Source organism: Silene latifolia, chromosome 10, assembly GCF_048544455.1.
Source record: "Silene latifolia isolate original U9 population chromosome 10, ASM4854445v1, whole genome shotgun sequence".
Lineage (NCBI taxonomy): Eukaryota > Viridiplantae > Streptophyta > Magnoliopsida > Caryophyllales > Caryophyllaceae > Silene > Silene latifolia.
Genome location: NC_133535.1, coordinates 73,681,203 through 73,698,463, shown reverse-complemented (window position 1 = coordinate 73,698,463; position 17,261 = coordinate 73,681,203). Strand labels below are relative to the sequence as shown.

The 17,261-nt window shown below is 38.8% G+C and overlaps 1 pseudogene; it reads right to left on the bottom strand.

Moving 5' to 3' along the window:
* The window catches only part of LOC141607775 (uncharacterized), a 152,135-nt pseudogene extending 143,907 nt beyond the window's left edge, over positions 1-8,228 (bottom strand).
* Between the last annotated feature and the right edge of the window lie 9,033 nt (positions 8,229-17,261).

Sequence of the window (17,261 nt, the reverse complement as noted above, 5' to 3'; positions counted from 1 at the left end):
GTTGTAGTGACAATTGAACCCCGTTAAAGTGAACACGGATTAACATAGTATTTGCCCATAGTCACTTGTATGAGGTGACGTCTCGAAGTGACTAGAGTGTGATGCGATTGATGGCAAGTTCAAGTGCCATAGAGTCATGTGAGATGACTAGTCGATCACATAGGCAGACTGTTAGGAACATTTTGTCGGGCCTTATGACCGCTTATAGAGTTCTGGCAAATTTATATAGCCTGGTCGTGGCGAGAGCTACTATAGTATTCTAATGAGTCGATTCTTTTGACTAAAGACTATTCGCCTAAGATGGCACAGTTTCAGATTAACTTTGATTTGTGTTACTACGACCTTCGTAAATGGGGTCAAATGGGCATATTTTGGGTTATGATGGTTGTGGCTAGTCGAAGGGAATGAGTGCGATAGGAATTGTCCACCCCTAGTCAGGGTTATAACAATATCTCAGGGCCACTCGAGGAGTAATGAACTGGAAATGCGTGGCCACGCTCGGAATTAGTTATTCTCCAGATCGAGGAAACCACTCTCGATATGATCACTTGCAAGTACGACCTGAAAGACACCTTGCATTGAGTGGGAGATAGTAATAGGACAAGAGAATTGGTGACGCACACTTGTCGAGGACATGTGGGAGATTGTTGGAATATGTGTCCTCCGACAATAATGCGATCACAACTGTTGATCATGATGATCACATGTTTAAGTCTCATTTTAAAGAATACAATTGGGAAGTATTTTTACTGTCAACTGGTCCACACATATCGGTAATGATTGGCTGACTAGAGTTTGACATTACTGTCGTGCGACGGTGGTGATCAGTTGATCCCCTAGGTCATACCTAAAGGATAATACTCTTAATTGATCATTTAATTAATCGTATAACGTTACGAGTTAATTAAGTTACTTGAAAATTGACGGACGATTTTGGAAGTAAAATTTACGTATCTCATTATAATCTGATTAAATAAGATACGGTCTAAGTGATCGAATTGTTTTATTACTTGGATGAAATTATTGTTTAAGGAAACAATTGAAATTGAATGAATAAATTATTATAAATACAAGATGTTGTGATTTATAATTGGTAAATTATTTTGGAACAAGTAATTGTGAATTACTAAGTCAATTTTGTGTATGACGTATTTTTTATTAATGCGTTGATTTTTAATATGTTAAAAATACATAACAATTTTACATGTGACATGTGACAAATTGACAAATTGACAAAGATAAAATGGAATCCATTTTATCTCTATATGGACCGAAATATTGGGTGGTATTAACAATATATATTATGTTAATTGAGTTAGTGGAAAACATGATTATTTTTCCTAAAGATAGCCATGCAAACCTAGTGCCTCTTGTGAAGAGCACCAAGCTCATGCATTGGCCTTCTTCCCACCCTCCTACCCGGTTTTCCTTGAAAAGAGCCAAGGGTCTTTTGCTCTTTTTAGACTATTATTCACTACATGCAAAGTGTGTGAAAAATAATTCATTCTAACATCATAAAAATATTTTTAGAGAGATAAAAATATTTCTTTCTTATTCTTCCTCCTCTTGACCGAAATCCAAAGAGGACAAAATATTTTTGGGTCATTTTATTTAAATTAATGTTATTCTAGTATTAATAATATTAATTTTATTAAGAGTATATCTTGGGTATTATTCCTTGGGAGGGATACTATACTTGTATCCTTTGTTCATCCATTTAAGGAGAGCTCAAGAACAAGAGAGTAGGAGAACTCTCTTGTGCCCTTTGATCCGAAAAATCAATGTAAGAATAAAGATTTCTTCCTTTTTTTACTAATTGTTTGCATGCATAAGATTACCTTTTAATTTTATGACTAGATTAAAACAAAACATATACGAATATGTTGAGTAAAGAGATATAGATTTCTAACAAAACAACGGGGTGATGTGCCTTTCAAGTTGTGTTTGAATGGCCATCAAAATATCGTCGGGAAATGAGTCATTGATCGGTGTTTCTCCTTGTTCATCATGAAACCGGATCCTTGACAAGTGATCCGCCACTACATTTTCGGCTCCTTTCTTGTCTCTTATTTCCAAGACAAATTCTTGAAGAAGCAAAATCCATCTCAACAACCTTGGTTTTGCCTCCTTCTTTATCAAGAGATGTCGGAGAGCACGGTGATCCGAAAAGACAATCACCTTGGATCCAAGTAAGTAGGAACGGAATTTGTCCAAAGCATAGACAATGGCCAGAAGCTCTTTCTCGGTGGTATCATAGTTCACTTGGGAGGGATCAAGAGTCCTGCTTATATAATAGATGGTATGAAGAGCTCTTCCTACACGTTGGCCAAGAACCGCTTCAACGGCGTAGTTACTAGCATCACACATAATCTCGAATGATAGTTCCCAATTTGGAGGTTGAATGATTGGTGCCGAGATTAGTTCTTCCTTGATTCTATTAAAGGCTTCAACACACTCATCAGTGAAATGGAATTGGGCATCTTTAAGCAAGAGTTGAGTGAGGGGTTTCGCTATTTTTGAAAAATCTTTTATAAAACGGCGATAAAAACCCGCGTGACCGAGAAAACTTCTCACCCCTCTAACATTCACGGGAGGTGGGAGTTTCTCTATCACCTCAACCTTAGCCTTATCAACCTCGATGCCCTTTTCCGAGATTAAATTACCCAAAACAATTCCTTCATTGACCATGAAGTGACACTTTTCCCAATTTAAAACAAGACTAACATCTTCACATTTTTGCAATACAAGAGAAAGATTATGCAAACATGAGTCAAAGTCCTTTCCATAAACGCTAAAATCATCCATAAAAACTTCCATTATGGTCTCTAGGTAGTCGGAGAAGACACTCATCATGCATCTTTGGAAAGTGGCGGGGGCATTACATAAGCCAAAAGGCATCCTCCTATATGCAAAATTACCATAAGGGCATGTGAAGGTGGTCTTATGTTGGTCATCCGGGTGTATAGGTATTTGAAAGAATCCCGAATACCCGTCAAGGTAACAAAAGAATTTGTTGGAGGCTAACCTCTCAAGCATTTGGTCAATGAATGGTAGGGGAAATGATCCTTTCTTGTTGCGGAATTCAATTTTCGATAGTCAATACACGTACGCCAACCGGTGATCTTCCTTGTGGGTATTAGCTCATTCTTTTCGTTTGTCACCACCGTGGTACCTCCTTTCTTAGGTACCACTTGAACGGGGATAACCCACAAAGAATCCGATATGGGATATATGATTCCCGCATCAAGTAATTTCATAACCTCTCCTTTGACAACTTCTTGCATGTGGGGGTTTAATCTTCTATGAGGTTGAATGGTAGGTCTATGGTCCTCCTCTAGATGAATTCTATGCATGCAAAAGTTGGGACTTATCCCCTTAAGGTCATATAGACTATAACCTATAGCCTTTTCATGTTGTTTCAACACATCAAGCAATTTTCCCAATTGGTTCTCATCAAGTCTATCATTAACAATCACGGGTTTAGTCTTTGATTCATCATGGTAAGCATATTTCAAATTTGGGGGAAGGGGTTTTAGAGTAGGGGTTTGTACCTCACTTTCCTCCTTTGAAGGTTCATTGAGAATTTGCTCCATCTCCATTAGACATTCCATTCTCATGGCATATTCAACTTGTTCTTCATTCTCATCAATCTCATCACATTCGAATTCCATGACGAATTCCTCTTGCTCTTGAGCTTGTAAGATGTCTTCTAGGATGGATTGCTCATCTTCTATAGGTTGACATGCTTCCACAAGGATGTTATGCACTAATTCGGATTGTGCATGAGTAAGTTCTTTGTTAGCTAGAGCGGCCTCAAAAAGATCTACCTCCAATTCTCAATACATATTTTTAGCCTCACTTGCTTCCAAGGCTTCCAATGCTTGCATGGGACCTTTTAAGAAAGGTATACTTAAGTGGTCCTCTACAAAACAATCTATAAGGTCCATCTTGTAAAATATCAAACAACTCGAAAATAGTTAGAACAGACCTTGAGGAGTTTTACTTCCCCAAGGCAAAGAAAGACACAACTAATAACAATACAAGAAAATCTAAATCAATTTAACACCGTCCCCGGCAACGGCGCCATTTTTGGTCGTGATCCCTCGTGAGGTTTAGTTTTCAGTACTTGTCGTTAGGAGCACCTAGACCAAAACACAATTTATAACTTCACAAACAACTCTACAATTAGTAAAGAGGCAAGTAAAGGTCGGCTCCCAAGGGACGGGAATTGAGATGAGATTTCTATTGCAACTAGTGGTGTCTAAGGGTGTCACAATTGGGGTTTGAAGTAGAAGATCACTAAACTAAATAGCAATGAAAGTAAACAAGCAAGATGGATTAAAAGGGATGTAAACAATTGATAAAAAGCACTAGGGTGTCATGGGGTCATAGGGGATTCATGGGAATTGATCATACAAACATATTCTCAACTTATAAGCAAGCAATTATTGTTGTGATGGATCGAGTTGGTTTATATCTTACAATCCTAGGAAAGTTTGGGTCCCGGAGCCGAATCGATTAGATTGTACAACACCTACAAGTCAACTTAATCTTCCCTACTCAACTATATGCATGGTCTAATGAGACTCGAGTTGGTTTATGTCTTACAAGTCTCATTGAAAAGATAGGTGATGGGTAAAAAATGCAAGGATTCATAGGCTCGCATTTCATCAAACATAACATGTGCATAAGTTGAGATCACAACAAGCAAGCAAATAAACTATGAAAGCATATTAATTTAAGCATGAATCATTCCCCATGTTGGTTTCCCCTAATTACCCACTAACCCTAGCTAAGGAAATTACTCACTCATTACCATGTTGAACATGCTAGCAAGGTTATCAATCATACCAACAAAGTGAAACATGATGAATAAATGAAAGTAATTAACAATAATTAAAAAGGAATTAAGAGAATTGTACCTACTAATGATTCCAATAATAAAGCAAAAATAAAAGAAGTACTTGATGCTTGATTGGAAGGTTGTCAATCTCCTAATAATAACTCAAATAATCTTCAATTACCCAAAATAAAGGATGAACAAGAGAGAGATTAAGGAAATAAAACTTGTATAAAAACTTGATTAAATGTTGATTACAAGATTAAAGAGAGATTTGATTAATATTAACTACACTAAAGATTGCTAAGAAGAACATGCTCTTCTAATTAGACTAATGGGGTATTTATAGTGGGGATTAGGTACATAAATTAGGGTTTACTAAGGGCTTAAATGACGATTAAGTCCTTGAGGAATCGCCGGTCTCTAGGGAGACTCCGGTCTCTTTTTCGCCGGTCTTAGAAAAAGATGTGCATCCTTCCTTGAAGCTTGTAGAAGACGAAATGGAACTGTCTCGGAATTCGGGCGTCTTTAGCACGGGACGGGCGGATTTGGGCGTTCCTGGACGGGCGTCCAGAGGGGAAGACGGGCGTCTTGTGGAGCTTTTGCCCGGGCGTCTTATGGAGGAAGACGCTCGGATTGTGGTGAGGGACGGGCGTCTTCAGGGCAATCCGCACGGATTTTCAGACAGTTTCCTTCCTTCTTTTATTCCTTTTTCTTCATAAAATCCTTGAGGATTTCCTCGGGGATGCAAGGATCTTTTCTCATCATTGCCCATCTACTATAGTATGTACAAAGGCCTTCTAATCTTGTCTCTCCTTGATGCTTGGTCATTGAATTCAATCAATTTAGCCTCATTTTGCCATAAAAATGCAAGGTTTGCACTCCTTTCCTACCAAGGACACAAAACCTCAAAGAATATGCAAAACAAAGAACTAAAGATAATAAATGACCCAAATATGCACTAAAAAGCATGGGAACAAGGCTAATTCGGGGACTAAATATGCTCTAATTATGGTCACATAAAAAGGACGAGAGGAGTGTTTAATTCAGAGAACCTTAAAAGAAAAACAATTTACTTGAGTCCGGTTTTGCATTCAATAAATACCTTTGATGGACGTAAATTGAACAAGATATGTTTTAACCCGAACACACAGCAATAGGTTAAAACTAAGACTAATCCCAACACTAAGTATAGGACTTGTCCATACCTCAAGCACTAAGCAAAGAGGGCTATTCAAGCACTAAGCAATGGATATGGTTAGATGAAAACTTGGTTTCAATCTTGGGTTTTTTTATCATTCAAAATCTGAATCTTTCATGTCCAAAAAGAAGCCCAAAACAAAGTCCAGAAGACCAAGTCAAACTTTCAAACTTAGGATGCCAAATGATGCTCTAACTCAGGTTATTAAGAAGCTTAAGGACGGAGCATAGGATACTTGTGCTATTTAATCAAGGAGTTAAAGCCATAAATCAGAAAACACCTGTCCCCGATCGGGGTTTCAACCCCCACTAAATTTTACGTTTCACCCCTATTTCCCTATATATAGGGGCCTTAATCCGTCATTAGGGGATATCTTCTTACCATCTTATAGCACATTCATATACTCCTAAACACACAATTCTCTTAATTTTCATATTAGTTTACATTTTGTTAAGCATTTCATTTGTTGCAAAAAATTTACATTAAGCATTTGTTCTAAGTAATACAATCTTTCCATTCAAGTTATTTGGGTTTGTTATTTGAGTTCTCCTTATTCAAGTTCCAAGTTCTCTTGTTACGGTAATTTCGTTTCTTGTTTATTTCGTTAATTCGTTCTTCATTAACGTTATTTCATAGTTTACATTATTGTTATTAGCATTGTCATATTAGTTTGTTTTTACATTTCATTATCAAGTTTATATCATCATAACTTATTTCTAGCATTTCCATTTACATTTCTTATCGCAAGCATTTTCACTATTTCATATGTTATCTCTATTTAGTTTATTTATAATACTTATAATTTCATTTAGTTATACTTCTATTATAATCATGTTTATTAATTCATACATCATTAGCTTTATTTCTAATATGAGTGACTAGTTTCATATGTCTAGGGATTAGGGAAGCCATGCATTAGTAGTATTTGTAAAATGTTAAATTAGGATGATATAACATTGTTTAGTAGTTTCTATCACATGCTTTTTTATTTGCTAATCTTTGGTAATTGATCACTATCTTAGATTAATTTGTTAATTCACTTTTATAATTCTAGAGGCACGAAATTGAATTAGACTAAGCATGTTATGGTAGACCGACCTAGCCATCGCGAGAGCTCGTTAGGACTCATTCTATGGTTGACAATAAGGTCGAGAGGTGGTTGTCATAAGACCTAAACAAATTAACAATATTATCTATTTCTAGTTTAACATGAAAATCTATTTAATTGCATGTGTGACCCGACTCCCCTAGACACTTTTATCATATATAATTTACATCATTTCATTTACAAGTTTAACAATCAAACCAACCAACCAATTGAATCGAAGAATTCTACTCATAGCAATTCATTACGCGATTCCCGTCTCCTTATCTTCGACCCCTACTTTACTACATTATTTTATTAGCCAAGTTTAAGGTATCTTTGTTAGGTGTATGATAGCCTATTAACCACCACCATCAGCACCACCCCATGGCCTCCCCCGTGCCGACAACCAACCTAGAAAACCGCCCCTTAACCACGGTCCTAGGTCTGCGCAAACCCACGGTATAACTAAACCCACAAAATACACACGAGGTTTCAATCACCACGACGGTGGTCAAGACGGGTCAAACATACAAACATAAAGAATTGATTATTTTAGGGCATAAGGAATAACTTACCAAAAATAAGGTTAGCGCGAGGTGAAACCGTCTCACAATCTTTCTCAAATCTACTCTTAAATCTCTTTTCCTCCTTTCTTAAAGATGAGTTGTGTTTGTATGAAATAAGGGTTTAGGTGTTATATATGGTAGGTTTATATACTAGTGTGGGGAAGCTTCTAGGTAGTTTCCATATAACATACAATTAATAAAATATGTAAGACCAACCCAACTACCAATTCCAACTCCGTCTTACCCGGTTATACATGGCCCTTTTCTTTTTCTTTTTCTTTTTTTTCTCTTATTCTTACTACGATAATAAAACTTGTAGAATATAAAATGCTCTAATAATTATAAAATACTTTAAAATGTCTTATTAAAATACCGGGTATTACACAATTGGGAAATCTGAGTATCCAATATCTTGTTGGGAGCAAATACTTGAGTAGTTAAAGTCTCTTGTTTCTGTGAAGCCATCATCTGCTGTTGTACCATAGCTTTAATCTCAGACATATCGTTGTTTGGAGGTTGTTGAGGAAGTTGCATCTGTCGTTGAAACTGTTGTTGATGATGATTATTGAACTGTTGGCCTCTTTGGTTCTGCCTACTAAAGTTCCAATATGGCTGATTTTCACGTTTTTGGGGAATGACATAGGCATTGCTCTACGGTGGGGTAGGATTGAGCACATTCTTACTCCTCTCGATGAAGAAATTAGAATAAGGAGTAACTTGCTTGAAAGACTAGAAAGCATAAACTTGCTCTATCGTGCTCATACATCTAGCTGAACTATGTCCGTGAATTCCACATCGCTCACAAGACACCTCTTGTTGAACCATAGCATGAACCGTCTGCTGCTAACCCAAGGACTGGGACGTCTTCAATCAGGCAATTGTGGCAATCAATGCCTCTAACTATGGTGCAACTGCACTATCTGAACCACTCCTTGTTCGACTACCTCTAGGGTTGTTATACTCATCAGTGTGAGTAGCCATCTCCTCAATCAATTTCCATGCATTAGCATCATTAATATTGTTCTGAAACCTCCCATTGGCCGAATAATCAAGGAGAGCTCTATGATCATCATACAACCCGTTATAAAACGGGTTGCAAAAAACCACTGCTGAAACCCATCGTGCGGAACAGAACGGACTAATATCTTGAAGCAAAACCACACCTCATTCAGATATTCATTAGGACCTTGTTTGAAGGTCGTAATATGACTTCTCAAAGCATTAGTAATCTACGGCGGGTAATATCTCTTGTAGAATGCAAGAGCTAGTGAATTCCAGTCAGTAATATTGTGTGCTTCCATATCTAGATCACGGAGCCACTCTACTGCACTGTCCCTCAGGGAGAAGGGAAATAATACTTGCTTTACCTGATCTTATAGTACAACCGCGGTTAAAGGAATGGATCAACAATAATCGGTGAATTTTTCCATATGTACCACGATCCTCATTAGCTCCTCCACCAAACATATTTCGCTCCAACAAATTGATGTAGGATGGACGAATCTCAAAGGTACCTTTATCTATAGTGGGGAGCTTGAATCCTTTAGAGATAGAAACAAGAGTCGGCTCGGAATGACTAGATAGTATAGGCATCTTGGGGACTGGATCGACTGGAATCTCGGTGGCAAAAACTATTGTGTCCTCTTCAAAGGACAGATTTTCTGCAAAAATAAACTGCTCGTAATCTGCCTCAAGTGTACTCAAGTATTCCACCTGACTGATTTCTCTCTGAAAATTCTGTCTGTAACAAAAGTCTTCTCTGGTTCAGGATCAAAAGGTACAATGTCCGACCGGTAGACCTGGGCATACACGAAACTAACAAGAAAAATATAAAAATGATTTAATCCTCGGATTCTTTGGGACCGCAAAATTACCTTGGGACGTGAAGAGACCTCAGGGTTGGTGGGAACTTCTCGGAAGCAAGTAATGACCGTACATGTAAGACCCCCATACACCAAGGTGCCTTACCAAGACCACCTAATGCATGGAAGTGCTACCATCTCGGTTACCCGAGGCAATGTATATCAAATTGACCATAAAGAAACATACTTTAGATAAATAAGTTTAAAGTGATTACATCAAAACCAAAACTATAAAGTACAATACAACTGTTCCAAACCAAACCAACTCAAGTAAATAAAATGTCATGACACAACAAAGACTACTTTCAGACTCGTGGTGACTCCATCCCCTGCTAATCCCGCGCGCATCCAACGTATACCTGCTAGACAACTGCTCACCACCTCCGAATGAATCACCACAGTTTTCAAAACATTTAAACGGGGTCAGTTACTGCATAAACAATATAAGATAAACAACAACAGATACACAATCACAATCTCCAACATCATCACATCTCCACACACCTGACTACACACTAAAGTGTGTAGCCCTACCAGAAAATCCATCGCAACAAATATTCCACGCCGCCAGTGGGGGACCGCAGCCGTACCCACCAAATTCCCGCTCATCTATTCCGAGCGAAAACCCAAGTTTCTTAATGTGCACATCCTCTCCTGTGGCGGGTTCCACAGAGGGCGAATCAAGGGCGTGAAGCCACTCCCGCAAGTGACTCCACTCAGCTGAGGACGCGCCTCACGAACCACAGACAAACACAACCAACCAAATTATACAACAACAATAATTATCAAAAGGTATAGATTAACAACAGTAACAATCACAACAATCCACCCTCAAAACCATGTAATCAATGCCAATACCAATTACTATATAATCATCATGCCAATCAACGAGACAACCATCTTATAATCATTTATATAATAACTGAGTAGGGAAACCCTACCTGGAAAAGCAATCACCAAGATCGTCACAATCAGCTAATCAGAAACGTTCCTCTACGAAATCACCTCCTATCAATCACACAATCATACAATCACCATCTATTATCAAAATACTCCCAAAACCCCCAAAATGCCCAATTAGGGTTTCAACCAAAATCAATGAAACAACGTAAAAACTATACTAGGATCTTACCCACAATGCGATGATCTCAACGGCGTAAAGAACTCGGGATTCCGACGACACGAGCCTTGGGATTTGATAGCAATGTGAGAGAAGAGAGCTACGTAACCTTGTTTTCTCTTTTGCGAAACTTAGAATGATGTAAAAGTAAAAAGAAACTGGTGAAAGTCCTTTATATACCAATCTCGAGTTGCTATCAAAACCCGATCAAATACCCGTAAAAACCAACTTACTCGATCGAGTGCCCCCTACTCGATCGAGTCCCCCCTACTCGATCGAGTAACCCACTTACTAGGTCGATTATCCATCAGCAGTACACTGTTTCGCACGCAACACTCATTTACTCGACAGAGTAAGCCCTACTCGATAGAGTACCCAGCAGCACATAAAACCATAGTAATGCAGTCTTCCCTCCTTAAAAGCGAACTTCGTCCCCAAAGTTCAAACCCAACCTATAAAACATGAACTCTTAACACCAACTCCACCAACTATGCCTACCTCCACAACATGGCTCACGATATCGTATCAACTACATTATAGTCTCTCTCGACACTAACTCCATACACTACTAAATACCATCCACAAACGCCGCTACACTACGCCAAATAAGACCTTCAATAACGGTCAAATAATGCAATTACCATTTTTAATAGAAACACGGGACCGTTATTGCAACGACGGTTGTTAAATATATACCACGGTTGTACAAATAACACGCGACTGTTATATAACATCAAGAACCGTTATAAAATCTTTCAAGAAACCATTATTAAATCTTAAGAACGGTTTCAAATCCGTTGTCGTAGTTTACTATTGACAACGTCTTATCGTTCCAAACCCGTTGTTAAATATTATATATGATAACGGTTCATTTCGTTATCTTATTTAATTGAATGTCAAATTTAACAACGGCTTTATTGCGTGCAAAACCGTTATTATATTCATCTTTTGACAACGGTTCTGCTTAAATAAACCGTAGTAAAAGTTTTGAACTTGGCAACGGTTATCGTTCGTTATCTTATATTTTTGGCGGTTTGAATGGGAGGGAAAATATGTCAAACAGTTATTTATCTAAATAAAACCGTTGTTAAATAATTGTTTGTAACGGGTTGTTTTTAACCGTTATCGTTTTTAATTATTATTATTTTTAAATGATTTTCGCTTTTCTAGCAGCTGCTGAAATGCTATTTTCTTAGTAGAGTTTGTAGCTGCTGCTGAAAATAGCATTCCAGCAGCTATACACCGCAAAAATTTGATCCTGCATCAAAATATTACACCCCGCGATCAATTAAACCCAGTTTCAAAACAGTACAAACAGGATGATCAAAAGCCAAAACACAACTTCCTCAGAAAAACAAAAGAAGCCAATACACAAAGGCTCTATATATACACACTCGTACATAAAGCATGAGAAAACTATTGAGACTCTGCTAATGAAACAACATAACTAGCCCACATATTTCTCATCTGGTTGATGTCCTCTGGCGAATATTTTGGGGCTTTGTTGAGTATTAGTGGAAACTACAATTCAAAATATACATGATAAAAATAGATATAATACATGGAAGTATACAGAATTGAACTCAATTTACGTCTGAAATAGTTTTTAAATCACAATAACCCGTATCGGAATGGTAGAAAGTTTTCTGTTGATAACCTCCCACATGGACTGACAAATGTAAAAGGCGCAATGTTTGTCGTCTGGTGCTTTAGGATAATCAACCTCTCGCAAAAACATAAATTAAATTATACGAGTAATTATTAAGAATACACTTACTAATGGCGTGATAAAATTGGGAACAGCGTTGCTTTCATATTTCTCAAGTGAACATAATTTTTTTTTTGCTTCAAAAACACTACTTCATAAATATACACACATCCTATTATTATTTGCATATATATATCTCAAGTCATATAATAACAAATGACATTATTGAAGGTTGCAAACTTACTCAGTTATCATCCTTACACAACTGTTAGAGGGTTTGACTTCACGAGAGTTAATCCAGTACATTGTTTTTGTTTCTACTTGGATTGCCAGTAGCACCCAATGCTTCCTATTCAATTTAGGACATTGAACTGTTAGTTCATTTACACGCATTTAAGCATGTTAATAATAAATTTATAGAACCATGATTCATTACAATAATCACGTACTATACATACATATTCTCATGGTAGGGGGCAAGCCATAGTTTTTTGGTCGACATCAACCAACGAGCGATACTATTGATTTGTTCTTCGTATGAAATTCTGTGCACAGAGAACACCTTAGGACTCAAGAATCCGTAGGCTTGAATTGGGACCTTCCACTCAGCAAACTGATTATTGATGAGGTACCTATTACGCCACATGGAACGAAGAATGTTATTCTAATTGATAATTTAAACAAACATCATTATTCATAAATGGAACTGACTAAATAGTTCTATTAATAAAACTTACTTCATCCAAATCAAAATATGAACAGCATCTAAATTTTCAAGGTCGACAAATTCCATCAGTTGCTTCGGGTCCAGTACGGCTATATCAGCTGCGCCCATAATTTCCTCTTCAATGTTAATCATGATTACATCGTCTCTAGGTGACTTCTTTACAGCCAGGTTGTACAAAGCCTTCAGCGAAGCAGTTTTCATTTTTTTTCTTATTTTCACACGATTCATAATAAGAATCATAAGCAGGCTTGACTGCAACAACTTTCGTTGACGTAGTAGTAATTGCTTTAGCTGCCGCCATGGCTTTGCTTTACTTCTGCAAATGTAAAGATTAAAGTACTTACGATGTGTTCATATTTGTACCCTAATATATTTAAAGAACAAGTAATAATTAACGTCTGCGTATAGGTACCTCGGGGATGACAACATTGATGAGGTTGTCAGGCCATTGCACATAAGAGCTTAGTGCTTCTTTCAAATAAGTGATCTCCTCATTAGGAAATGGTACTTTTAGTTCCCCATACTCGTCTTTATATAATTGGGACACTTCCACTTTCCTGCAATTGTGACGAAGGGGTATACCATGAATCTTAACTTGTTGAAGTCGGTCATAAGCGAACAAGTATCCCCTGGCAACAGAATTCACACAAGACGATAGATCTGATAAACTTATGAAGTGGTCTATCTTATGAAGGACCCAAAATGTCAATTGTTGAGGACATATCAGACCCGAAGAGGACATATCAGACCCGAAGAGTATTGTTACAGGTGGTGAACAGTTGTCCATAGACGAAACAATGCTGCATCCGAAGAAAATACTCGATCGACTCATTTCTGGAGGTCGATCGAAAGGAATTGCTAAGAATAATACTCGATCGAGTGATATTTTTTATCGATCGAGTAAAGCTGATAATCAGGGATTCGATCGAGAGGGTGAAATGCCTCGATCGAATGGAATTTCTGAGAAAAGTGCTCGATCGAGTGAAATCACACCTCGATCGAGCAATGCTGATAAAGAAGGTTTCGATCGAGTGGCTGATAATGCTCGATCGAATGAAAAAGCTGCTGAAAGACCTCGATCGAGAGGTAAAAGAGATCGATCGAGTAGAAATTACTTCGAACCTATCGAGACATTGGAAGAAAGGAATAAGGGGTTAGAAATTCCGATCACGGTCCCCTTTCCAAGGCGATTGCAGAATAATAAGGCCAACCAACAGTTCGGGAAGTTTGATGAGATCCTGAAAAGCCTTCATGTAAATGTTCCTTTCGCCGAACTGCTTACCCAGGTACCCTATTACTTGAAGTTTATGAAAGAAATTTTATCGCGTAAGAGACATATAAATGACCACGAAACGGTGGCTTTGACTGAAGTACGGACCGCCTTAGTTAAGAATAAGACACCACCCAAACAATCAGACCCGGGTAGCTTTTCGATTCCTTGTCATATATGGACCCACTTGATTGACAATGCGCTATGCGACTTAGGAGCTAGCGTGAGTGTCTTACCTTTATCTATCGCTAAGAGACTGGGTTTGACCAAGTTTAATTGTACCAATATGACCGTTCAGATGGCCGATCGTAGTATATCACGGCCACTAGGAGTAATAGAGGACATACCTGTGAAGATCGGAAGATTCTTTATTCCCGTAGACTTTGTGGTCTTAGACATACCCAAGGACACTCATACCCCTATTATTTTAGGGCGACCATTTTTGTTTACTGCTCGCGCAGTAATTAACGTCGGGGGGAAGACCCTTACCTTCCAGGTAGGAGATAAGGAGCTAATATTTCATCAGTCCAAATCTCGTAGGGCGCCTATGCAAGTTCACCCTTCCAATGCCTTACACTCTATTGACCCAGACTTAGACACTCCAGCTGAGAATTTTGAATATTGCGCTGCTATAGTATCACCTTCGCCTCAGACTAAGAGCGAAAAGGAGGACCATTCTGTTATTTTCCTTGCTGCAGGTACAGACATAGTGGGTACTGGAGATGCTATCGTCAAGGTACAGTTGAAGTCAATCTAAGTGATGGGAATGCCACCAATGCAGATAGGAATATCAAAGGGAAGAAGAAAGTGAGAGCGTATGTGGACGCAAATTATTCTCCTTCCATCACTTCGAGTACAAGCTCGTGGCGATCAAAGAGGACGGTCCGAGATGCTGAAGGGACCTCCTCCAGTCAGAATCCCTCTTGTGGGCTACTACAGTGTTTTGGACGATGAGCGGGGAATGCCCCGTTGTATTAATTTGTAATTTTGAATTTCCGTTAGACATTTTAATTGCGTTTTTAGACTTTTAGACAGTAGCATAGTTAGTTTTAGCAAAAACCGAATATATACTGCATATTTCTGTGATTTGGTATTTGCGAGAAGTGTTTTGCGTGTTTCTATGCAGGTTTAGGGAAGATATATCACAGTGGGACATGTGCCAGAGGAAAACACCTCGATCGAGTGCTTTTTGTACTCGATCAAGAGGATTGCCCAGCAAAAGTGTTCGATCGAGCTGTTTCAGCCACTCGATCGAATTGTCAAAATAGAGAAGTTCTCGATCGAGGGGTTTTTTATTTGATCGAGCAGAATGGATGATAGAGTCCTCGATCGAGTGGTTTCAAATCACTCGATCGAGTGACTATGCTTAATAACATGCAGGAAGTGACCCTTCCCTTCTTTTATTTTCATTCTAATTTCTCCTCCTTCTTTGTTATGCGATAAAACCCACACAAAGTCCCCAAAAACCTCCATTAATCTCCCCTTTTTACCAAAATCACCACCCACATTGTGCTTATTATTTTATTTTCAACATTTGCCCCTTATTCCCTCTTTCAATTTCGTCTTTGTTGCAATTTAATTGAGGAATTAGGGTTTGTTCGAAGTCGGGATTAATCCGATCAGTTTCTTGCGTTTTTGTCAATTTCTTTGCATATTCTTGTGGGTTATCAATCAAGTAAGTATTCCCCTATGTTTATTGTTAATTTATTGCCTCTTTTTGACCTAATTTACGTAATTGGGGTTCGATTTTTTTTTCGAAAAATCGTGATGAATTAGGGGAAATCGTATTGTCTTTGATTTTTGATTAATTTGAGGACTTATTTGATTGATTAGGATGGATAGTAATACAATGCCTTCGACTAGTTCCTCTGTTACCCCATCCTTGACTGAGACGGTGGTCCTTGCTGCTGCCACCGTTGTTTCTGCTGTCTCTACTGTCGCTGCACTACCGTTACTACTACTGGTACTGTACCCTCTACGATGACGACTCTTCTTTGCGTTGTCACCGGTATCACAAAGAGCTTACAGTGTCTGCCTAGTACCCCGCCCAGCCTCTTTGGTGGCTTCTTCTTGGTCTTGGAGGGCGTGGACGGGGTCGAGGACGAGGTACGCCTGCTGCTGGACGTGCCACGTTCCGTGCCGATGAGTCCTTGGACCCGCATCCTGACTATCCAGAGGTACGTTTCGTTAACTCAATTCATCGTACCTGTTTTTATGATTTAGAGCGCTGTGACTTTTCGTCTACTAAATTTTTGTGCCGGAACTCCCTTGAGAAGTTGGAAATTTACGAGCCTGTAGCCGAGATTTTGAACGGGACAGGGATGGTTGAGTTGACCATTATGAGTGTCTTGACCTATAAGGAGTTGTCCCTTGAGTTTTTCAGCTTCTTCACTTTTTATGCTGCTGCCTACGCCACTGACCCAGACAGCTTGTGTGTCTCCTTCTGGTTGTTTAACCGGACTACGACCTGGACCTTAGCTGAGTTTGGTAGTAGGTTAGGTCTGTCTTCTCACGGTGAGTCGGACCCTCCTAGGAAGGTCCTACGTATACTTTGGCGGACCTTGGCACAGACACCCTTTGAGGAGCGCAGACTCCCTCATGTTCACCTCCCCTCGGCCCGTTACTTTTTGCGTCTCATTGGAGGGACGATTTTCGGCTGTAAAGAGCCTAACAACATTAATAATGTTGAGTTGTCGATTCTCGGGGGGTATCTAAACATTGATAGCGAGGGCCCCTTTGTTCTTAACATTGCCTATCTGACTGCTCAGTATTTTAATGTTGTTGGGAAGAAGAAGTCGGGCACCATTGTCTGTGGTGGCATAGCAACCTACCTCGCCCGCTCTATCTTTCCTGACTTCCCTCGTGACTTGGCACATGTAG